Source organism: Eschrichtius robustus, chromosome 4 (genome assembly GCF_028021215.1).
Source record: "Eschrichtius robustus isolate mEscRob2 chromosome 4, mEscRob2.pri, whole genome shotgun sequence".
Classification (NCBI taxonomy): domain Eukaryota; kingdom Metazoa; phylum Chordata; class Mammalia; order Artiodactyla; family Eschrichtiidae; genus Eschrichtius; species Eschrichtius robustus.
This window is the reverse complement of record NC_090827.1, coordinates 32,667,284-32,692,506: the sequence shown is the minus strand read 5'-3', so window position 1 is coordinate 32,692,506 and position 25,223 is coordinate 32,667,284. Positions and strand designations below refer to the sequence as shown.

The window sequence follows — 25,223 nt, the reverse complement described above, 5'->3', positions numbered from 1 at the left end:
TACATTATTTGTAAAAGCATCTTTGTAATAATTTTCAAATCTATGTGGTCTAAAGGCTAATTTTCAAAGTCGTTGTCGTGGTCATATTATTTTATTAATGCTTGATTGTATATATTTTCTATTATTTATACAATTAACAGAGTATAAAGGCAGAGGAGCTAACATTTGTTGAAATTCTTCTGTGGTTCAGGCATTCTGCTGAAGTTGATTTTCATAACAACCCTGTAGGTTAGTTATTCTTTCCTCTGTTATAGATGAGGAAACTGCCTGCTGGAAAAGTTAAGTTTCTTACTTGAGGAGACCCTGCTAGTAACAGACAGAGCTTGGATTTATACTTAGGTTTGCCTACATTTGGAAAGAAAAAAGGATAAAAAGGGAGATAAAGAAAAAGGAGAGAGGAAGATGAAATTGGAATGCACCCTTTGGAAAGCCAAAGGAAACCGAGGCAAAGTCAGTCCCAGTCTTAGAAATGCAACCTTGAGCGTGGAAATGAAAGGAAGAGGCAGAGCCAGGTGTGGTGTCACTGGCTCGTGGCTGTCATGGTTACAGCTAGCTGACTGTATGCCAGGGAGGAAGCCTGAAAACTCTCTCTGGATTTTCCTAAATAAGGTCTTCAAACTTTCCCCATATCCAGCCTTCTAGTTAAGCTGTCTTTGGGACCATGATATAGAGCCATTCCAAGTTATACAACTGAGAGAGCATTGAACCTTTGGATGGAGGACCAGGGAAGGAAAAGGCCTGTTTGTGTGGTTATTGCACAGAGAAAACCAATATCCATGTTTATTGTGTGGGAGGTCAATCTCAAAAAGATTACGGCTACCAAAGGAGGAAAAATGTATATTTGACATACACTATTGATTTTTATTAATGTAATCTGTGTCAAATGTCATAAAGATTTTTTTGAATTTAGTGTCTGCTTCTTTTTTCTTTGTGGATATAAAAATATTGAGTTTTATATAGGATTGTTGTAATAGTTTGGCTCCCCAAACTATTTTTTTTCTTTTAAAGATACGGTAGAAGAAAAGGGGATTTCAGGTCTTTGAACGACCTGAAATTATATACAAGATTTATGGGAATTCATTAGGAAGGTGTATTTTTCTGGAGCTGAGGCTCCACCACTTTCATTGGCTCCTTAAAGTGGATTATGAATCAAAAAAATGAAGAGCCAATACTCTAAAGTCTTACCTTTCTCAACTCTGAATTTTCTACCAAAGTGATTTTTCAGGAATTCATTGCTATTGCTTGCAGCAGGATTATTATAACTTGTAAAAAGTCTTATACCATTTCCGGGTAATTTTGTTAGCCTTCTGACCAGTTAAAGATGTTCAGTTTGCTATATAGTGTTTAAGCAATAGAAATGTATCACTGCCTGAATACAATGATAAAAATGTTAGTGCTTCTTTCTTTCTTTCTTTTTTTAAATTTTTATTGGAGTATAGTTGATTTACAATGTTGTGGTAGTGGTTCTTTCTTACTCTTATCCTGATACCCATATATGTGGCCCTTCAACTATAGTTCTCAGTTTCTCGTTGTGGGGAAGACCCTAGAAGTGTGTGTGTGTGTGTGTGTGTGTGTGTAGAGGGGGGAAGAAGAGGAGGAGCAGGGTCTAGATAAGCCAGGGGAGGGTCTTGCCTTAGTCTAAGGACTGATGTTGCCCCAGCTGCTCCCTTCCTTGCAAGTGCTTCCATCAGGGAGCCCGCCCTGGGATGCTCTGTCACATAGAGCATACAACTCTGACAGCTAAATCCCCTGGTTCTCCCTTGTTAATTCTCCTTCCCTACAGGTGAATGGAGAGAATAATTGGGTCCAAATACAGAACAGTGAGTAGGCATTTCCCTTTTGCGCTATAAAATTCAGCTATCGTATAATTTACAAGATGTGGACACGACCTAAGTGTCCATCAACAGATGAATGGATAAAGAAGATGTGATTTAGATATACAATGGAATACTACTCAGCCATAAAAAAGAATGAAATGTTGCCACTTGTAACAACCTGGATAGATTTGGAAGGTATTATGCTGAGTGAAATAAGTCAGACAGAGAAAGACAAACACTGTCTGATAGCACTTAAATGTAGAATCTAAAAAATAAAACAAACTAGTGAATATAACAAAAAAGAAACATACAGATAAAGAGAACAACCTAGCGGTTAGCAGTGGGGAGAGGGAAGGACAAGATAGGGGTAGGGAATCAAGAGGTACAAACTACTATGTATAAAGTAAATAAGCTACACGGATACGTGTACGTACGTGTTGTACGATAGTACAACACAGGGAATATAGCCAATATTTTATAATAACTATAAATGAAATATAACCTTTAAAATTCGTGAATCATTATGTTGTACACCTAAAACTTATACAATACTGTACATCAGCTACACCTCAATAAAAATAAATAAATCAAATCAAATCAATTTCAGCAGTTCTGATAGGATGGTATGGCTAATCATTAGGGATCATGCACTCCACCCCACTTATTAAACGATCGTCAGGATATTGACCCTCAGGCTAGGAACTGCAAGCTCCTCTTCCTTCCTATGCTCTATTTTGCAAAAGAACCATCTCTGGTCTCTCAAATAGGGCCCTGCTTGGGTGTAACCTGTGAGCTTTAGGAAGAGGGTGCCATATGCCCTCTGACTTTCACCTATTAATCTGCTCTCACCTGTTTATGCGCCCATCATCCCCTCCCCCCTCATTGTTTCCTTGATAAAAGTCAGTATTCCTCTCTTCTGACAACCCGCATCCTCGTGGCAAATTCCATGGAGTCATCATAAAGGCACCACGTGGTTTTGCTTTTGAAAAGATTCATACATTTATGGGCTGTTCTTTTCAGAGTCCTGCTGTTCTCGTCCATATGATTCCAATTTCGGGGTGTACCCCATGACTTTTTCATAACTTCAATAGCTTGGGTTGTACCCTTGATAGAAATATCTATGATGAATTATGATCTGTCTCTCTTTTCTTAGTGCCAATAAAAACTTTGGCTAGCAGAGGGCACCTCTTTGTTTTATATTTTTTTGGACGTTTCAGTTTGTCACAGGACTGAATGCAATTGGATGTTACAGCTGTACTAAACTTTAGCATGTGTGCTTTTAACGGCCACTTGCAGATTTCTATTTCTGTGTGCTCGTAACCCATGTTTTTTAAAGATGAACACAGGGATTTTATAAAGTCCTTAGATGAATTCATTTTTTCCTTGCTCTTACTCACCAACTAGATCTTTGTCTTACAGGATCCATAATTCCTAAACAGAATGGGAGAGAGTATTTTCAAAAAGCTTTGTAAATGGGGACAATCATCTATGAAAGGGCCTTGGAAATGTCCTTCAAATAGAACGTAAATGTCAAAGAGGGTATCTGGTCGTATTTAAGATCATGTACGGCAGATAGAGTTTGATAAAAAGAAATTCTATATTGTCTTTTATTATAAATTATATTTGGGGTGAAGGAGTTTAAACATTTCTGGTGGTTGTTATCTTAAAGGACTTTCTGGAATGGAAGGAGACCCAGCAACGCCATGGTTTTTAACTTCTTTGAGACTGGTTTTCAACTGAAAATGGACATGGTTCCCCCTACCCACCTCACACGTTTATCGTAAGGGCCAAATGAGATGCTGAAAGTCCTTTGAAAGCCAGAAGTGTCAGGTTTAATATGGTATTAGGATTCCGTGTTTCCAAATGAAGTCCTCTCGTCAGAGTATCATCCATCTACCCAGCAAAACCGGGAACAACTCAATGACAGTATCAAAAGTCTACTGGGCAGCTATCGGCTTAGTGGTAGCATGTACCAAGTAAAAATGGTGTGTAAATAAAACGGCCTCACCCACAAGGAGCAGATGTTCACTGAAAGAAGGAAGGAAAGAATGAGAAGAAGAAAAGGAAGAAGAGAGGGAGGTAGGGATGGAGGAAGAAAGAGAAAAGGAAAAAGAAGAGAAGAGAAAGGAAAAGAAAAATGTTTTGTTACAGTAACTGTCTGGGATGGTAAATTGTCAGGTCCTTAGTTTTTTAAATCTAGGTGAAACTGACTATTTCTTATTTCTTTGGAAGTAGTTTAATACCTTATTTTACATCAATCACAGAGTTAAAAATAAGCGTAGGTAGTTCCAAGTACTTTGAGATTTCATGTACCTTTGGATTCCATGTACCTTGTTACGATTTCATTGCAGGATAATCCAAGTAGGAAACAGAGAAAGCCTGCCTAACTGTTCTTGGGGGGCCTTTTGCCCAGGTACAATCAGAGGAATCTGGCTTTATGGAAATGAGTGCAAATTGAGGTAAAAAGAATTTGATGTTGCTTAGTTTAAGGTAGTAGGGTTTTGTGCTGAAATTAAGAGGGAAAACAAAGATCCAGGCGTTAAGAAGTATCAGATCTACAATCCCTAACACCCCCTGAAGGATCTGGAAAACCTCTCTCTGAAAGACATTTCTTTGGAAACTTTTTCTTATTTTCCTGGGCAAGTCTGGTCCTGACACCAGCTAAATAAAGGAGGGATTAGTACCTGGGTATTTAAGAACTCCTGGCATTTAAAACTCAAATAATTATTTTTGAAGGGATTGAGGAAGGAGGGAAGAGGGCTATTGTCTATATCGTAAAGGGCAATTTTTTAAAACATTAAACATTTAGGAATATTCTTCATTGCACAAAGAACTATCTTTTCCCAAATATTATGAAACTCCTAGCCCTTTCAGTCTATATTTTTTTCTTTCCAGCTTTGATGCAGATGTAGTTTATGTTTATAGAGATACATTTCATTCCTATGAACAATGATTGTAGTTTTTTTTAAAGTACAATGTGATAAATGGAAACTGGCACTTGGCCCCAGTCTCGGGACAATAGGGAGTGGTGGGGACCAGGGCAAATTGGGGAGTCCATGCCCTATCGAAATACCTAGCCACAGGCCAATATTTACATTGCAATTGTATTGTATGGTGTCACCATGATGCATATTGTTATAATTTATAAATATATACTGTCAGTTGAATTGTATCAGTAGGGATGTTCATTCCCTGATATTCATTCAGCATGTTTGAAATTAGCTCCAAGGTGCTACGGATTTAAATAATCACACTTTCCACAGAGAAGTGGTTTTCTGGTAACAGGAATGGAATTCTGGGGCTTGATGGAGTGTTGTGTCCTGTGTCCTGTGGTATAAACAACTCTGGAAAGACTTGAGTTCTATGTTGAAACCAGTTTTAACTGGTAATGGTGTGTGTGGCTGATTTTACATGACCAAGACCAGATTTCATTTCAGCTAATTAAATAAGCACTCAGTGAGATGAGAACTGAGCAATGTTTGTTTAGGACTAGGAGAACATGGGTGAATAAATGATAACAATGTCCTAATTGGGAAAGGTGTTCTGGTTTCCTCAAAGTCTTCTTGTGTTTGAGACATCTTACATTAATGTCTTACATTAAGGCAGAATGTGGTTGCACATTTAAATATATTTGCAACTGAACAAAGGTACTGTTAATGTTTGGTTTTCTTTACAAACAAGACCTATGACAGGTGTCTGACAGGGAAGTCAGCCAGAGAAGATTAAGGTATAATTTACCCCATCCCTCTAAATCCCATTCCCCTTTAACCCATTCCGTATTATATATTATTCATACATTTATCAATACTCTTGAGTTTATATTTTCAGCTGGTACTACCTCTCGGGACAGCAGTCAAGTGTTTAAGAGTGTAGACTTGTGGTTAAGAGCATAGCTTTGGAGCCAATACCTGAGCAGGTCCTACACAGGGCACTGTGCACTTAGAAAAATGCATCCCTTCTGAGCTGTGCCACTGTGAAGACAGCCCCCAGGGCAGAGCTGGGGCTACATTTCAGCCCCACCCATCTCTCTTATCCAGGTACCTTTATGCAATGCACGAACAGCTCAGAGATCTAGAATAGCCCCGTATTTGAGTTTGAAACCCACTTGTCACTTCCAAGCTGGTGTGGTTTGGGGCAAATGGTGTTTCCCTACCTCACACTTCTCATCTGTAAGGTGAGGATGAAAGTAGTGCCTATATATTGGAGTTGTCTATATTTATAGTTGGAAAGTGTTGAGAACAGCCATCGGAACCTAGCAAGAGCTCAATATGTCATGGTGATCGTTATAAGGAGTGAGAGTGGGGAGTTTCAACCTATGGCATTTGGCTCCATTCGTATTGGGTGGTGGTTTCTATTAGCTGGAAGAGGTGGAAACTGAAAGTACTCTTGCTTCTTACTGGATTCAGCCTTGAGGTCCAATGCACCAGTTAAGGAACAGTTTCACTTCACAGTGTAGTGGGAAGAGAAGAGGATTTGGAATAAGTTGGCCTGTCTTCAAGTCCCAACTCTACTAACTTCATGTTTACATGTAGGTATAAGGCAAGAAAAATAATACCTACTCAGGATTTTCTCTAAGATCAGCGAGTAATCTTGAGAGCACTGAAGCGCTCTGCAGATGTTTAGTTTAGTTTTACTATGGGATCGCATAGGGTTTTAGACCAGGTGTTCCTTCCGCAAGACAGGCACCAGCTTGCAAACCGTTTACTCTTTTGTGAATCAGTCGTTTCAGTGGTTTCAAAGAAGAAAATTTCTGGATTTTGACAGTGAGATTCCTCATAATAGTTAGCGACCTTCCTTAATAATAACAATACGTAACACCAGCTGAGCGCTTACTGAGAGTCTGGCACTCTCACTTGACCATCACAATGACCCCAATAAGTAGCACTTAACATTATCCTCATTTTGCGGAGGAGGGTTCTGAGCCTAAGGTCACACACGCAGCCGGTAAGTGCTTGAGCTGGTGGTGTGTGAGCCCAGGGCAGCCTGCCTTGAGTGCACCTGCTTCAGCACTCTGCAGCCAACTTCCCTTTCCCCCTTGCGTTTCCCCCTCAAAAGCTAGTTTAAGTGGCCCCATGGTCTGAGTAAGAATGTGGCTGACCCCCTTTGGATAAAGGGCAGGTGTTGGTGTCATTTAACTTGAGTTCATTGAGGATGGACAAGTAATGCCTGATTGATTGCTTAGAATAGCAGCTCAGAACGTATGCAGGGCGGACAGTGGCTGTTCCAGCAGTGGGAAGGGTGGTCTACAGTGTTCTCCATGTTGAGGTGGGGCACACCCACCGTTCACACGCGCTCCTTGTGGTGTTCAGCTGCTTAGCATTGTTTCGGGGGCCTTGGGGTGCAAGCAGATGCGTGTCCTGTTTCTTGTTGCTATCTCGGTGCCATCAGATCCATTCTTTGTCAGGGTATCTGACATCAGATTTCCTCTGGTTCCAGCAGTTAGAGGGAAGGGCTTTTTCCTGACTAGGTGATCTTGGTCTCAGAGTGGCCAGCTTGCACACACCAGACTGTAGGAGAGACGTTAATCACTGGAGTGGTCTGATGATGACCCTTGCAGGCTTACTAGTCATATCCTGGACTGAAAGTGAACCTCAAGGGTAAAGCTCTGTGAAGTTATGGGAAGAGACCAAGTGGGTGGAGTTTTTTGCTACCTAACTAGGAGTCCATGTGGGGGAAGACATAATCCCTGCCACTCACTAATACCAAAATTTTTAGCCCCAGAGAGGCCACAACAAAATGTCTGGGTGAGTTGGTCTTGATATCCCTCCAAAACAGAGTGCTTGCTCAGATCCAAATGACATAATTGCTCAAAGGGGATTTTCGCTAAGGAACACAGCAAGGGAGAAAACCCTGTTGCATCATTATTTCTATTTTGAAAACCAAAAGGAAGGAGAGAACAACCTGTTAAATGGAACTGAAATTATCATCTCCCTGGTGCCATATTGGGCTCTTGGCTGTTGTGATGGACAAGCTGAACTTTGGGGGTGAATCTGAATGCAATCTTATCTTCACACCATCAGAATCCTCTCATTAAAGCTGTAGGGATTTGTTCAGACCATGCATATCTCTAAGATATTAGGAAAAACACATTAGCCAATATCCATCTTTACCATCCTTACTCTTATGAGAGCTTCACATTCTGAAGTCCAGTGACGTGGTGTTGCTGTGTAGTCACGTGAAAACTGAACTTTCACCTGAGAGAGAGGGTAACCAGTTAATGGCAATTCCATAGCTATGGTGAATAAGGACTGTGTGACATAGGGACCACCCAAAAAAGGAGGAAGAGTAAGAATTAAGGATACCGAGGGACTTCCCTGGTGGTCCAGTGGTTAAGACTCTTGAGCGCTTCCGCTGCAGGGGTCACGGGTTCGATTCCCTGGTCGTGGTCGGGGAACAAAGATCCCACATGCCACGTGGTGCAGCCAAAAAAAAAAAAAGAAAGAAAGAAAGAATTAAGGATACAGAGGGGAACAGAGCAGTGATGCCAGGACCCCAGAATGGCACTAAATGCTGCTGTTTATTTGCCTTACATGTGCCTACATTCTCATCAAAGGAAGTAGATTTCCATCTTTTCTACCACAGCTGACTTAAATTAATTGAAAGCTTTAGGAGCATTTTTACTTCTTACTATTTAAAGTAAAAACAAATAAAAAAATTCTCCACTAACTCAGAAACTGCTTGAACATGAGAGAATTGTTTCCTTTCCCCCTTATATTGGGTTGTAGCCAACGTTCCTGGCTGACCTTGAACGTGGTATCAAAAGAATGTGCTACAAAAGAATGTAGCCAGTGACCTTTATTATCACTATACACATTGAGTGGAAGGTGTTTACCATATTACAGTCTCTCTTAACTTCAGTCATATAGAGTCTACTTGTTTTAGCTTTAGCCTTGGCAACAGGCCAACTGTTAGAATGACTCCTGACACTGAACTTGCAAATGCTTTAAAAATAAATGGCCAAGACAACTCTACTACGTTTTTCCAGTAGACTCTGGTTTTTAAAGAACATCATATATGGAGAAAGATTTTAGTTAGAAAAGGGTACTACTGCTTCTGTGTAATCAAAGAAGGGCGTTAGAGATGTAAAAAAGAGGGCAGCTGATGTTTCAGGGGCATGCAGTAGTTGGACGAGCTTTTTTCTTTTCTTCCTTTCCCTATTTTTACTTTCTGGCTAATTCATCACTCACTTTATTCATTTATTCATCCATTCACTCCCTCCCTCATTTATCTGTTGAACAGGTATTAGGCACTTACCATGAGTTAGGCACTGAAGATGCAAAAATGTATGACATCATCCCTTTGCCTGGGAAACTGGATTCAGCAAGAATCTGCACAGATGTTTAACACTGGAATTAGTTTCTTGGGTTTTGTTAAGACCTAATGAGAGAAGCTTTGAAATGCAGATTGAAGTGTGTGTGCCCTCCATGGGGAATTGTTATTTGTGCTAAATGGAGAATATACCATCATGGATGGTCTACGCTCTCATCCCAGTATATGAGTGGTTTGAGACTGCCCCAGGCTCAGGTTTGAGAGTCTGCAAGTGGGCACAGGAATGGGGCCGGGCTGCTTCACAACTGTGGGCAGCAACGCAAAGAAGGAATCGTTGGTGAAGGCAGACTCAGGGGCCAAAGAATCTGACTCGTCAGAGGCTTGAACAGCAAGTCCAAGGCAAAGAGTCTTAAACTGGAGCGGAGACTAGAGGCACTGCCCCTCAAATGTATTAACTAATTACAGCGGTGTTTGGCAGCTAGTTTTGTAGCTAATTTTGCAGCTGTGAACTGCTGGAGGTCTGTGTACACTCTCAGTCTGAGTTCTCTCCAGAATTTTAAAATTTGATGTTTTCATTTTTATTATGTTAATAATTAATAGTGTGAATAAAAGTCAATGCAAGTTATTCTGGGTTATCGGAATGACCACCCTTTGACTGACACGTGTTAGTGATCAAGTTAGCACTTGGATTTACAACTGTGATGGCTCCATATCAGTTGTTTTTGAGCCATGGAGAAAGTGGCGGAGGCGGCTTGAATAGCACAAGATGCATTGGGCCAAAATAAGGTCAGATGATTTCACAGCACTCTACACAAAGGTGTCCTGAATCTGAATAGAGGAAAATGGCTGTAGAGTCACTGCATTGCGTAACAAAAGGTAACTAAGTATGCTGACTTCCACTCAGCCTGTGCAATATTCCTGCTCCAAGCGACAAGTTAGTGTCAACAAAACAACCCAGTCTTTCACAATAAGTTAATGTGGTTATTTCAGACTTCTATTGGTTTCATAATTTTGCTGTATTTGATTTGTAAACATATTTTGGTTTTATAATTGTGGATGAGTTTCGAGCATGAGAAGTTTATACTTGGTTTAATGTGTGTCGGTGTTTGTCACACCATTTTAAGGAAAGGTAGTACTGAGGGGGTTTGTGAGAATGTTTCTACCTTTAAGGTCCATAATTAACATTTGGGAAACTTTTGAGAAGGCTGTAATTGCTGACCCTTACCAGCTCTCCCTCACGCCTCCTCTAATTCTTGAGGTTATCGATTTATTAATGTGTTGAGCAAAACCTGCCTTTGACACAGTCACAAAGACACTCTCTAAAATTTAAATAAATTTTGAGTAATAATATATTCATATGGTTCAAAAATCCAGAGATTTTAAAAAATATATTTATTTATTTGGCTGTGCCGGGTCTTAGTTGCGGCACACAAGATCTTCGTTGTGGCATATGAGATCTTTAGTTGCGGCATGCAGGACCTTTTAGTTGCGGCATGCGGGAACTTCTTTTTAATAGCAACTCTCAGTTGTGGCATGTGGGATCTAGTTCCCTGACCAGGGATCGAACCTGGGCCCCCTGCATTGAGAGCACGGAGCCTTAGCCACTAGACCACCAGGGAAATCCCCTGAAGATATTATTATAAATCTACTATACTTCAATTTTTTAAAAATGAAAAAATAATTATTGAAAAATCCAAAGATATTAAAAGGTCTACAGTGGAAAATGTCTCGGTCCCATTACTCTTGGTAACCACTGTATTCATTTTTTGTGTATCTTCCCCAGATCCTTTTTGCACATTCAAGCAAATACCAAATCTAGCTTTATCCCACCCTTCCCCCAACCCTTTGTACAGAAAGGTTTCCTGCACCACCAGACTCTTTCAGCGAACATGTATCTTTGTGTAGCAGGACAGAGAATGTCGCCATTCTTTTTTTTCTTTCGTATGGCTGCCTATTATTCCATCAATGTCATCATTTATTTAACTGCTTCCCTATTAATATACATTTATACTGTTTTCAAACATTTACTGTAAAACTAATGCTGCAATAAATAATCTTGTCCATGTCATTTAGCCAAGTGAAACATCTGTAGGACAAGCACCAAGAAGTGAAATTACAGGTCCATTGGGTCCGTGCATTTGGAATTTTGATAAATCTTGCCAAATTACCCTCCCTTGAGGTTTTACCAAGTTTCGCTCTCCCAAGCAATGTGTGAGGAATGCCTGTTTTCCCAGTCTTGTTCAAGAGAATGTGTTATCAAACTTTGGATTCTTGCCATTCTGATAAGTGAAAATGGTGTCTCAGTGTATTTTTAATTTGCATGTCTCTTGTGAGTGATGTTGAACAGTTTTTCATCTATTTACAAGCTATTTCTCTTTCCTCTTCTGTAAACTGTCTTTTATTGTTCTTTGCCCATTTTTTATTGAATGGCTGCTCTTTTTCTTTCCAACATTTAGGAACTACTTTTAGGGACGTGAGCCCTTTGTCCGTGACCTGAGTTGCATCTTTTTTTACCCCTAGTTTGTCTTTTGACTTAACGTATAGGGCTTTTGCCATGTAGAGGTTTGGGGGTTTTATGCAGAAGAATATATATATATATATATATATACATATACATATATATATATTATGTGGTTTCTGAATTGTGAAGCATAGTTAGAAAGGCTTCCCACTCCCAGATTCAAAGGGAATTTTGAAAGAACCTTTCAAAGGTGTTGACTCACCCAAAGGTGTTGACTCACCCAAAGGTGTTGCTGCCCTGGGCTACATCATAGCCCCTTGACCTTGACGCTCACTATGGCTCATCCTGTGTCATTCTTGTCTGTGGCATAGTTTTTGGGAACCTAAAGCTGGACAAGGGTATTTTCAGTTGCCTATCGAACTACGAGCAGACCAACTCTGTCAGATTATATCCTGTTTCTTTTTCTTGGGCATTTTTTGAGAGGGTAGTAAGAGGGAAAGGTAGAGCAGAAATGGCCAGCTGACCCTGGAAACTGTGCAATGACCTTCTTAGTCATGCCTGTTTGCGTCAATCAGGCCATTTCACAAATATTCCATCACTTGTTACTTTTGTGATTTTTTTTAATTAACTTTTTTTTCCAGAAAGTAATGCTACTTGTATAGTTAAAAAAGTAGCACTTTGATCATTAAACTTGACATTTTTATGAAGCCCATGCATTAATATTTTCTGATATCAGTCATTCTAAGAGCCTGTCTAGATTGGAAGGAAGCTGTCAAAGACTGGGAAGTAACGATGTGAATCAGTTAGTTTGAGCCTGGCTCTGTTGGTCATGCCTTCTTATAGTAAACCCTTTAAAGAAGGTTGTAATGATCAAGTTGTAGTATATGGACATCTTTTTCTTTATGCCAGCCACCCAGGGTCTTGAGAAGGGAAGCTGCGAGTGCATGGCATAGAAGGGGTAATTACTAGGAGTTATTAGAGTTTGTAATTCAGGACACCATAACCACTGAGACACAGTAAGGCCTTTGTCATGATTTCCATCATACGATGTAATCTGATAGTCTAAGAAAAATAAAAAGCTCACCCCCCTCCCAAAGGAGGTCGAAAGAAATAAAGAAGAGGGAGACAAGGTGGGGGGGTCAAAGGAGAAAGAGAGGGAATGAGAGATGAGGAGAGAGAACCCCAAAGAGTCATTAGCCATAATTCAGTGACCAGGGAGGAGAAATCACTGGCAGAATCTAATTATCTGAGAAGGAAGGAAGTGGGGGGGATCAGAGACACAAGTTGGGGAGGGGGTGGGCCGGGGAAGATGCTGACAGTTCAGACAAAACGGTGATCGGAGCCTTTTCAAAGTAAAATGGAAACAAACAAACAATTCCAGCATTTAGCAGAAAATAAGGGTTTAATTGTTTTAATAACAGTAGAAAAGTGAAAAGAAAGTATAGAATGGTACCACTTTAAAGAATTATAATTAGGCCAGAATCATAGCGTTATCTATCATATATTAGTTACCAGACTGGTTATTCTCCAGTAAACCAAAGGTTTATTAAGATCAACATAACATTGCCATGACCCAGCCCAATACCAGTCATGTGTTAAGTCACTATGTAAATGTTTCTGGATGAATGAATGATTGAATGGTAAATGAATCGTCTGTTTGGGACATATTTAGGTCTCTGGCCTCAGTTCAGATTGAATAAAGATATTTATGGTCTTGGCTTTATTGTGACCGTGATTTACCTGTTTGTAGAACCAGATGGAAAGGTTATTGGAAAGGATTTCAACGACCACACTTGGGTGCCGTTTACATTGCCCCGGCTCCTTCTCTATCTCTGAGGTTTGGGGGCGGGGAGTTGTTTTCTTTTTCCATTTATGGGAAATGAATGAGTGGAGTTGTAAAATGATCAGTGATCAATGGAACGTCTCAAATGACCAAATACCTTTTTTAGCCCTGGCATCTGTAGTGGTCGCTTTGACAAACAATAATTGATTCATACACCCATGTGATATTATGTTCTCGTCCTTGATTTTTATGTCATTGGGAGCTGTTCATTTTTTTAAAATAAATTTATTTATTTATTTTTGGCTGCATTGTGTCTTCTTTGCTGAGTGAGGGCTTTCTCTAGTTGCAGTGAGTGAGGGCTATTCCTTGTTACGGTGCGTGGGCTTCTCATTGAGGTGGCTTCTCTCACTGAAGTGGTTTCTCTTGTCGCGGAGCACAGGCCCTAGGTGCGCGGGCTTCAGTAGTTGTGGCTCGCGGGCTCTAGGGCGCAGGCTCAGTAGTTGTGGCACGTGGGCTTAGTTGCTCCGCGGCATGTGGGATCTTCCCGGACCAGGGCTCAAACCCATCTCCCCTGCATTGGCAGGCGGATTCTTAACCGCTGCGCCACCAGGGAACGTCCCTGGGAGCTATTCTGATTGTTGAAGGTTGGCCTGAGTAAATCTTTTCTCATCCCCCAAAGGTCCCCTGCTTCTATGAATTGGGCATCAGTTATTACTTCCATTGTTTGAAAAAATAGGCTCTAGGTCTTGTGGGGATCCAGGACAGGGGAGGGATAAATCCTGGGTTGGAGATGGGACAGTCCAGCCCTGGGAGACTGGAGGAGGAATTTAGACCCACTGAGGCTAGGCGCGTTGTCTGAGAAAGTCTCGGTAAAAGGCAGCCAGCTAAGACCAGGGCAGAGGTGAGCAGATGTTAGCAAGTAGGGAGATTGTGTGCTCAGGGAATTGGAATGTTGGGGGCAGGATACCAAGCCTGGTATTCAGCCACAGGGGAATAATTCTAGACACTGGGTCAGAATGATCTTGTTATTAATAGGACCAGCAGGAAGATGGCGGTTCCTCAAATACTCTTTGCCTCAAAACAGATCCTATAGCCAAGTGCCAGGGTTTTATGTTCCTCCACTCCGGGGTTTAGGTAGCTGGAGAAAGAGAGGAGATGAAGGAGTTCGTTTGGACCACAGCAGGCTCACAGGCTTGGGGGCCAAGTCAGGGTCAAAAACAGGCTAATCAGCACCCCAGCTGTCTCACGCTTTCCAAGGTGATGCCTGTTGTCAGTGTTTCATCCTAACTGTGAAGCATCTTTATTTATGAAAATTGCTAACAACTACACAAGTGGGAGTTAAGGAGAATACTGTAATTTTTATAGATTGTCAGTTAAAAAAAAAACAGAAAGGATGCTGTGGGATCTAAAGTACATAAGGACATTGAAATAAAGTTGAAGTTTCTGGAAGCTAGAAGTCCTTATTTTTACTCTTTTTATTTGTACTACTTCCCTCTAAGCATCCTCAACCCCCTTAAAGAAATTATTCTAGAAGCTGATGCAGTAAAATGAGCACAGGCTTTGGAGTCTTACCGCCCTAGACCCACTGACTGGGGCTGCCACCCAAGTGGCTGTGTGCCCGTGTTCTCATCCATCAAATAGGGATAAGAGTTGCATACATGTCATAGGATGTTGTGAGGATTAATTAGAAAGTGCTCTATGTAAAGTGATTAGGATAGCAGCTGACATATGGTCAACACCATTATTGGCTTTGTTTGGTTGTTGTTTTAAGGTCAATTGGAAAAATACACATATGCTTGGCATATACAGTACATTTCATTCCATTTCTTCAACCAGAGTATAAACAAGGCTTCTAGTGGAAACATAAATTCTGTTCCCCAGACCCTTAGGATCTCTAGGGTCTTCTCCACCCTTTGGGCCTAGTTGTCTGTTGCCAGTTAGATGCCAGGGTAATTCTGGAAACTTCCTTCGAAGGCTGGCTGAGCCCTAGCGAGGGCACTTATCTCAGAGAGAAATCACCTTCTAGGAACTAGGAAAGGAGTTGTGTGTGTTGTCTGGGCCACAGTGTCTCCCCTCTGGGTGTCCACACAGGAGCTGGTCTCTGGTCTCAGTCACAAGGGTCCATCATTCCGTTCTGGAGAATAAACAGAAAATACCAAACTGTGAGGCCTGAACTTGCCAGTATTGGTAGAAGCTTTGGGGCCACCTTGGAAACCAGTTCTTCAAAGGTTAGTCCCCTCCAGGAGAAGGTGGATGAAGGAGGCTTCTCCCTAATAGAAATAAAAACAGCAGAGATTTTGCCACCTTCCCTGGGGCGGACCATCTTACCTCCCAAGGAGCACAGTGGCACTCGGTTTCCCTTGCTGCACCTGCCAGCCCAAGGCCCTTGTCACCCTGTGAGTGGGAAGCAGCTTAGTGGACTCTCTAGGCCAGTGAAACGGATCCTGACTTCACTCACTTAATGTCTCTGAGCCTCCATTTCCTCATCTGTGAAATGGGGATTTCATCTGGGTTTTTTGCAAGGATTAAAGAGGTGATTCTGTGTAAGGACAGTTCCTAGTATAAAAGAAGGGGCTCAATTAATCTCCTCCTCCTCATAAAGTTTCCTAACTGGTTTTCCCGCTTCCGTTCCCACTTCCCTAACAACTGCATGCTGCCATCAGAGGGATTTCTACGCAACGCGTGTGACTCCCCAGCCCCCAAAACCTTCCCCAGTAGGGTAAAGTCCAAACAGTGCAGCATGGGGCTGCCCAGCTACAATCTGATCTCTATTCCAAACCCGCAGTCATGCCCCAAACATGCCATGTGCGTTCCCACTGTGCTGGGTCACCTTGCCACACGTGGGCAGCTGCAGCCAGGAATATGACTGAACAATTCCCGAGTGCCAGGCACTGTAAATGTTCCATGCGCCTTATCTGCTTAAATCCCCACCACAGCCCTGTCAGGAAGATACCATCATCTTCATTGCATGGGTGAAGAAATTATGATTTTTTTTTTTTCAAATTATACACCTTGCTGCAAGGTCATGACCCTAGGATGCAGTCAAACTGGGATTCCGTCCAGGTTCCTGGTGCTTTTAAGTGCTATCTTCTACCAAGCCCAACACCAGGACACTGTTCGAAACACTCTCTCACATGAGCATCCCAGCCCTGGTTAATCGCCCTGGAGCATCTAGTCTACGTACCCTTGAACTGACCAAGCAAATGAGCATTTTATTTCTGTGAGTTTTTGTTTTTTTTTTTTAATAAATTTATTAATTTTTGGCTGCGTTGGGTCTTCGTTGCTGTGCGCGGGCTTTCTCTAGTTGCAGTGAGAGGGGGCTACTCTTACGTTGCGGTGCACAGGCTTCTCATTGCGGTGGCTTCTCTTGTTGCGGAGCACGGGCTCTAGACACTCGGGCTTCAGTAGTTGTGGCTCACAGGCTGTAGAGCGCAGGCTCAGTAGTTGTGGCGCGCGGGCTTAGTTGCTCCGTGGCATGTGGGATCTTCCTGGACCAGGGCTCGAACCCGTGTCCCCTGCATTGGCAGGTGGATTCTTAACCGCTGCGCCACCAGGGAAGTCCCGAATGAGCATTTTAATGGTTGCTGTTTGTATGTGCTGCTTCTGTCTTCCCAGTTGGATCCTTGTCTCCCCAAAGACAGCAGAGATAGATTGTGTTTCCAGTGCCCAGCAAAGAGAGCTACGGGAGCTCAGTGTACATTTCATAACGACAAAGATGAAAACCCGGCCTCCAGGAATGAGACCGTATTTATTCCTTCACCTCTTCTAGAGACTAATAACCATGGTGACCACTTAACTAAGATTCAAAACGTAACCATGACAAGCGCTTTTCCACCTACCACTCAGTCTCCTTTGTAATGTAAGATGGAAGTGTTATGACCTAAAGCTCTTTTCATGCTGTCAAATTAAGCATTATTTTAAAAAATCCTGCATACATTACATGGACAAGATACTCCACGGTTTATGTAGCACTTCCTTGAACAGTATGTCATCTGATCTACTCAACAACCCTGGGAGATGGGCAAAGAAGATAAATGATTCTTGACTTAGTGGCAGGAAACTGTGGCTCAGAGAGGCCAAGTGACCTGTCTGAAGTCACACAGCTCGTGAGTTAGGGAAGCCAGAACTTGAATTTGCCACCTCTGATTACTTTACACAACCCTGGGTGGGCCCTGCCATGTTAGAAACGTGCCCATTCCCATCAAGGAGATAGACCACTGCCATCTAAATGTTTCCCTTGTATTGCTGGCACTGTCCCAAATTTAAAGGAACTTAGTTTTTTTAGGGGTTTCCCTGATGATCTTTTTGGAAATTATTTGAAATAGGCATGTTGGTAATTTCCTAATCATTTGGCTTGCTAATTGTTAAAGTGTTCAGTCATTGTGGTTGTTTATTCGTTGGGCCTTCTGTGGAGGGCCAGGAGGCCCGAGAGCCTGGGCATTGGTTACATGGGGGCCCTGATTCACTTTTCCTCGGAGTCCATTCAGAGGAGTGAGGACTGATGGTCAGAGAGCCTAAAACTTTTACAAGGAAGGGATTTTTCCGTCCTAATAAAAATTTTCCAAGAATGAGCCCAAAGAGGATCAAAGATCAGGCAAAATGTCACATGAGTCACCTCCCCATGTACATGGCTAGATGTATTCTTTTCCTATTAAAAAAAAAAGAAAAATATGTACATTGCACTTAAATAAAGTAAAGCACGTTTAGCGTAACTTTATAGACAAACTCTTGGAAAACTACATATTATCAACTCGAATGATGTCAGTATGTAACAAAATTAAACATATAGAAATTTTGTAATGTGCTGAAAGGTTTTTGTGCTTTGTTTAGTCTATCCAGAGCTTTCCACCTATTTTCACATCATAACACACTTAGGAATTGATAGTATTTACAGGGCACATGGGGTAAGTGCCCACCCAGCTGCCCTAAAGGGCTGAGGGGTCTGTGTGCTGCCCCATGTGTGTCACCATCTCCCGGGGCACCACTGGGAAGCCCTGTCCTGATAGAGAATTAAGGGCTGGGCACTGGGGGACCCAGAGCCCTGCTTTGCTGTCTCTGTCTCAGAGAATACACTAGTTGCACTGGTGGAAACCCTGAGTGCATGAAGCACACGCCTCTCCCAATCTTATAATCTTCACGCTTTGACAGAGCCATGGAAAGAATCTGTTTTCCTGATCTGTGTTCTAGATTTCAGAGGCCCTGGCCCTCGACCAGCAAAGAAGAAGTTCTGAAGCTGGAAGTGCTGTGCTGGGATGCCCAACACTGCCCAGTTCTCAGCTGGGCCTTTGCCTCACTCAGGACCTTGTAGCCAGTATCTTCCTTGACGTCCCTGAGTCCCTAGTTGTAGCTGACATGCTGCCGGGAAATTAGTCTGAGAGCCGTAAATGAGATGATGTCACAACAGGAAAAGGGGAGGCATGTCTAAAAGGATAAGGGCTGGTGAATTAGCCATCAAGGGAGAATCACTGGCATTCTGGAATCGTCTATGTAATAGCTGTCGAACAGGAAGCCTGTGCAGTTTGAAGAAGCGTCTTAAATATTGTTCATTTACAACTGGAAAATATTTAAAACTTAGGCTTTTTCTCCCTCTATTTCTCCCTCTTCTCTCTCCCTTTCACCCTGAACCAATACGGGTGACAGAAAGAAAAGTTGGGGCAAAAATCTTCTGTCTGTATCTTCTGGATTCAGGGAACATATGGTGACTCTCTACAGAGTCAGGATGTTTAGGGTTGCATAAAAGAATCTGAGGGAGATAGTGTGGAACTGTTATGTGTTTTCAAAAACTGTACTGGTTGAGAAACATTGGCATAAAAGGAGTTCTTGCCTGTGATTATATTTTTAAAAAGTTTTAAAATACTGATTTTGATGTATTCCTGTTCTTTTGTTGCATATTGTGTTCATTAAATCCGAAGATAGAAATCAAAATTTGAGGGTTTTTTTTTTTAAGAGCCTCCCCTACTCTAAGCTCATTTTAAATGAGCATGCTTTAAATGAGCATAGTATAATATGTGTGTATGCATATATATATATATGTGCATACTATATGTCTGTATATGTATGTATGCATATACATTTATGTGTGCATGTGTCATTTTTGCTTAGAGATTAAGAAGCTAGGTACAGAAGATGTAATTCAGGGTGAAAGAAACAAAGCACGACCTTCACTACTTTCAGTTTCCCCATTCCTTGATAAAACAATAATATGAAAAATAATTCCCCCTACCTTTCATCTTTCTTCATCAGTCTCTGCTTGAAGATATATGAGTCAAGTGACATTGCTGGTATTGTATAGTTGGTTGTCATACTGCTCTCTATGTCTATTGTGTCTGGTTTATAGCATGAAAAAAGAACAATTTCTTGGTAATGACTTAGCAGTCACTTTGCAAAAAAATGCCCCCCCCTGCAGTATACTGCTTTTATTATTGCCAGTGAGCCTTTTTTTTTTTTTTGCCATCCATTATTGATATTTTTCAGAGTAGTTTACAAGGACTTTCCAGGCCATCCCTGAACTATTTCTTAAGAAATCTTAATTGGGTTTAATATATTCCATAAGGGACTCACCTACATTTGCAGGTCATTAACGTATATTGAAAAACACATCAGGTCATAATACACAACTTGACGAAATAAGGGCATTCCTTGCTACCGCACACCTGGCTTTGCAAAGTCAAACCATCTTTGGCAGATTTCCTGGTTTGGTTTCTCCCACTTGTTGGTGCCATGGTGTTCTTTTTATTTTCAGATCCTCCCAGCTTAGTTTTCTCTTTAAAGCTTTATCTGGACCTTAGGTGAAGATTGCTTTCACTCGATTCATCACAAACTGAAATGTCTCTGTGAAGTAGCCCTTAGTCTTGTCCAGGTGACTTAAGGCTAAGCTAGAACCAGGATTCTTCTGAAGAGTGCATGCCAGTGGAGTTGGATGCCCTCAAAGGGGTAAAGTCAAGACAAAACACCCAGTGATCAAGCCAGGCTGCTACTGTACCTCTCTCCTGTAAATAGCCTGATTGTTTTAATTACAGTTCTGTAGCCGCTATTTTTATCTGTTCTGGAGTATTTGGATGCAAGTCTGGAAAGCGTATTATTAAATTGCTGTTAATGCCTTGGCACTTTGTTCTGTAACACTTGCCTTGCCAGCGTACAGAAGGGAACATTTATTCCGAGCCCATCTTAGATGGAGCCAGGGGGGTAGTTAGGGTTTTAGTTGGACACTTTTGGTTACAAGGACCAGAGACTCAAGTTACCTCGGGTACCTAGGTTTCCTTGCCAGGATACATGCAACCTGGAACCGGGCCTGGAGAGCTGACAGAGAGCCTGTGACAGCTGTAAGAAGTGGCTCCCCACCTTTCCCTTGGCTCCCTATCACGGCCCGCTCCTCTGCGCTCTGCATTTCTGCTCTCTTCTCCTGAAGACGCCAGGCTTCCTCAGCCTCTGCTGTGTATCTGTTCTTTTTTTTTTTTTTAAACATCTTTATTGAAGTATAATTGCCTTACAATGGTGTGTTAGCTTCTGCTTTATAACAAAGTGAATCAGTTATACACATACAATATGTTCCCATATCTCTTCCCTCTTGCATCTCCCTCCCTCCCACCCTCCCCATCCCACCCCTCTAGGTGGTCACAAAGCACCGAGCTGGTCTCCCTGTGCTATGCGGCTGCTTCCCACTAGCTATCTATTTTACATTTGGTAGTGTATATATGTCCATGCCACTCTCTTACCCTGTCACATCTCACCCCACCCCCTCCCCATATCCTCAAGTCCACTCTCTAGTAGGTCTGTGTCTTTATTCCCGTCTTGCCACTAGGTTCTTCATGGCTTTTTTTTTTTTTTTTCCTTAGATTCCGTATATATGTGTTAGCATACTGTATTTGTTTTTCTCTTTCTGACTTACTTCACAAAAATATGGAACGCTTCACGAATTTGCGTGTCATCCTTGCGCAGGGGCCATGCTAATCTTCTCTATGGTTCCAATTTTAGTATATGTGCTGCCGAAGCGAGCACTGTGTATCTGTTCTTTAGCTCAGTGTTTCTGCCTCTGTGTCATCTGGCTTGTTTGCTGCCTTCCCTTCTCATGGAATCCTTTCAGCTTCCGCTTCTGTAGCTACTTGGCTTTCCTCTTCCTCTGTCTCAGCTCAGATTCCCTTGAGAGGGTGTGATGGGCCGGCCTCAACTTCCACTTAGGCCCCTGTGTGTTTGCCCTGATCGTAGTCACGGGTGAAAGGCAGCCTTATTTTATACAGTGTGACCCCATGCATGCATGCTAAGGGTGACCAGTTCTTAGGGTGGCTGGTACCCATGACGGAAAGTAGCAGGAGCTGACTGGTTACAGAGTCTCATCTTTTATGAAATCTGACTGGCAGGATCTTCCTTATGATATTTTGTATTCCTTTAGTAGTTCTTTTATTATTGCTTTATTATAATATATGCATCTTGTAAGTAATTATGAATACAAAGTTTTATAAAGTATAGTTCTAACAGCATAACAATTACTTTTGAAAATATAGTTCTAACAGTTAAAAGAGTTCCTAATTTCTTCCCTATGGGTCATCTACCCATACGGATGTCATTCTCCAAAGGGAACCATTATTAACAGTTTGATGTACAACCTTCCAGGCATTTCCAGTGTAGGTATAAACACATATTGCCTCTTTATTTGCCTTGCTTATGTGTAGCTAAATGCAACACTGTGGGTACTTAAAATATAATGAATACACAGTTTTAAAATATAATGAGTACTCAGTGATGAAAGTTGAGAAACTAATTTCATTCATTTCACTTTTATGGTTTTTATTTTGGGACTGTAAACTTCCTGACTTAAAGATAAGCTAGTTATTAAAAACACCCAATCACTACAACCGAGTTAAGCCCTGTGTGTATTTGATACACACAAATATGTATCAATTTGTTGTATTGCTGTGCTTTATATGCTAAAGGGAAAAAAATGAACTTTAAACAAAATTACTAAAAGACAAAGGCCAGACCCCTCTCCATCGGAGAGTGTTTTAAGGTTGCCATTCATTTAAATATTGACCCGAAACTGGCATGTTGCATCCTAGCAACAAGATTACTAACCTGTGGTTGCGAAGAGCAGCTTTAATGTAAACACAGTAACCATCTATTTACTTGATGGCTTACTTGATCTCTCTTTGAGTAAATAAAGCCCAAAGTAGAAGGTTGGAAGTAATTGAGAAAACAACAAAAATTTTTTTTATATCATAAAAGTATTGAATGTACCTTCGAGAAACTTTTGGAAACAGAACAACACAAAAGAGAGTAAAATTGTTTTACCCACCAAATATGTTAATTTTTGTAATCTTTAATAATAATGTTATAATTCATAGCATAGACAATATTATACTTGTAATTTGACAGAGTGGGATCATATAGAACAAAAATTAGAGTTTTGTGGGGTTTTTTTCCACATAACAACACTAGATATGTTTTGCCATCTCATTAAATAATTATTCGAGGACATGAGTTTAAATGTCTAAATATCATTGTATAGATGTACTATAATATATATAGACATTCTAGATCATTTCCTAGATGTAATTTTATTTTTTCTAATTTTTAATTTTTAATTTTTAAAAAAATTTTATTTACTTTTGGCTGCGTTGGGTCTTCGTTGCTGTGTGCGGGCTTTCTCTAGTTGTGGCGAATGGGGACTACTCTTTGTTTGATTGCCAGGCTTCTCATTGTGGTGGCTTCTCTTGTTGCGGAGCACGGGCTCTAGGGTGCGCAGGCTTCCGTAGTTGCGGCGCACAGGCTCAGTAGTTGTGTGCACGGCTTAGTTGCTCCACGGCATGTGGGATCTTCCCAGACCAGGGATGGAACCTGGGTCGGTCCCCTGCATTGGCAGGCAGATTCTTAACCACTGAGCCACCAGGGAGGTCCTACCTAGATGTAATTTTAAATTCATAACTGTTTCTATTTCGTGATATTATTTCATGGTGGAGAAGGGGTTAGGTGAATTAGGAGAAGGGTGGGCAGTCATCTTGGGACAGTAAGTGGCTCCTGCAAATTCGGCCCACCTGACAAAAGGAGTCTGAGGAACATCTCGCTTAGGTTTCCTTGAAGTGGTGGGTGTGGCTTATCTGTTAGAAATAGTGGGCTTCTCACCAATGAATTGCTCCCACCATCACCGAAAGAACTCCTGCGTCCTTGCTCTCATGGCTGACCTTGGCCGGCCTTGAGCCATCAGTTTCAGGTGTTCAGACTTGCCTCCACAGACAAGATGAGAATCAATATACCTTCCCATCGTATACACGGAAGCGGCTGTAAATATAATGAATATGCATCTACCTTCCTCTTCCTGGGTTGAGGGCTTATTTGAGGATTTGGATCACAGAGGTGCCTGGAGTGCTTTTGAATAAATTCAGTCCATTGTCCTCATGGGTCTGTATCAGAGCAGACTTGAATCCCTGAAAAAAGTCTGAGAACAACAGCTTGCCTGTGGAGATGAAATCACCGGGGCACTGCCGGGGTCAGGGCTGGCCCCTGGGTATGTGACCCATGCTGGTGCACAGGGACCTGCATTTAGAAGGGCCCCAGCCTTGGTTTAATGTTCTACTGTGGCTGCCTAGGAATTCCTAAGAATTTTTAAGCAAGGGAACATGCATTTTCATTTTGCACAGGACCCCAAAAATTATGTAGCTGGTCTTAACTGGGGTGTAAAGTAAGGTATGAAAAAGATATTTTAATGGTTCCTTCTCAGACACGGAAGAGAAGGAAAAATCAATTCCACCTGCCCTCCCTTTTTGCAGGAGAAGAAGGTGCATGTGACTTTAAGAGACTGGCCTGCAGGGTGAAATGGAGCAGCTACTGGAAGACTTGGCCTTCAAGGGTGCTTGGAAGATTTGAGCAGCACAGAACTAACTGGCTGCTTGACAGAGGCTCTGCAGGAGAAATGCTCTTCCCATTTCAGTTTTCTGCGCAGTCTGTTTAGTTATAAACTAGCCTGTGCTTTATCTTTCGTGATGGAAAATATGAACGTATATTTTGAGCCCTAACTTTCTGGGTACTTATATAAGCATGAAATTCAAAGACCCTGTGATCCAGAATGAGTTTGAAATACTACAGAGGGGGGTGCCCCGCCACTGGGACCTTGTCATTCTACCCCCTCGAGCCTGCTCCCCTATCGGTAAGAAATGAGTCAAGGGTCTCTTCAAGAATCACCTAATAGACTAGTTCAGATTCTCCACACTTATTTATTTTTATTATTTTTTAAAATTGAAATATAACTGATGTGCAATATCATGTTAGTTTCAGGCTGATTCTTCACCACGCTTTTAAACCTAGGCCCCTTGAAATAAATATACAGCGAAAACCTCATGCCTTTCCCTATTCATGTATTCTTGCTTTCAATTGAGAAATGATTTTGTGGGATTTTATTTTAGTTTGCAGTGGCAGAGCTATAATTTTTTTCATTTCCCAAATAAAAAGTTATATCATAGAATTGAACGTACTCTTTAAAACTATACGTGATTCTAGTAAACGCGGTCCCAAGAATATTGCTGCCCTCCAGCCTCCCCTTCCCTAATTCGGTGCTGTTTAAAGTGCTGGTTTGCAACCTATTTGTTTCAACTGCCTTGAGCTAAAGAATAGAAATTGAGATTAAGCATTTAGAAAGCTAGAGCCATTTGTCTGTTGAATTAAATGATGAAAAATTGGAGGCTTGTATTTTCTTCGTCTCTTTTCATATTCTCTAGCTCTATTTTTGTATTTCCTAGGCACTGTATTTTACAGACGTCTCAGTGAGCAACATACTGGAAACTAAAACCAAACTGATTCTTAACTACAGTTTAAGAACTATCCTAATTGACAGAATCAGCAATGTTTTTCCTACACTAGCAGAATTCTCATTAATCCATCTTTCCACAAACAGAAACAAGTTGTG

The 25,223-nt window shown here is 41.5% G+C and overlaps 1 protein-coding gene and 1 non-coding gene across 3 annotated transcripts in view; one reads left to right on the top strand and one right to left on the bottom strand.

Moving 5' to 3' along the window:
• TBC1D9 (TBC1 domain family member 9) overlaps nucleotides 1-25,223 on the top strand; it is a 110,967-nt gene that overhangs the window by 16,447 nt on the left and 69,297 nt on the right. The gene's annotated exons all lie outside the window — the stretch shown is intronic.
• LOC137764511 (U6 spliceosomal RNA) lies at nucleotides 21,224-21,328 on the bottom strand. Its single transcript, XR_011074013.1, has one exon. It is a non-coding gene; the product is annotated as a U6 spliceosomal RNA (small nuclear RNA).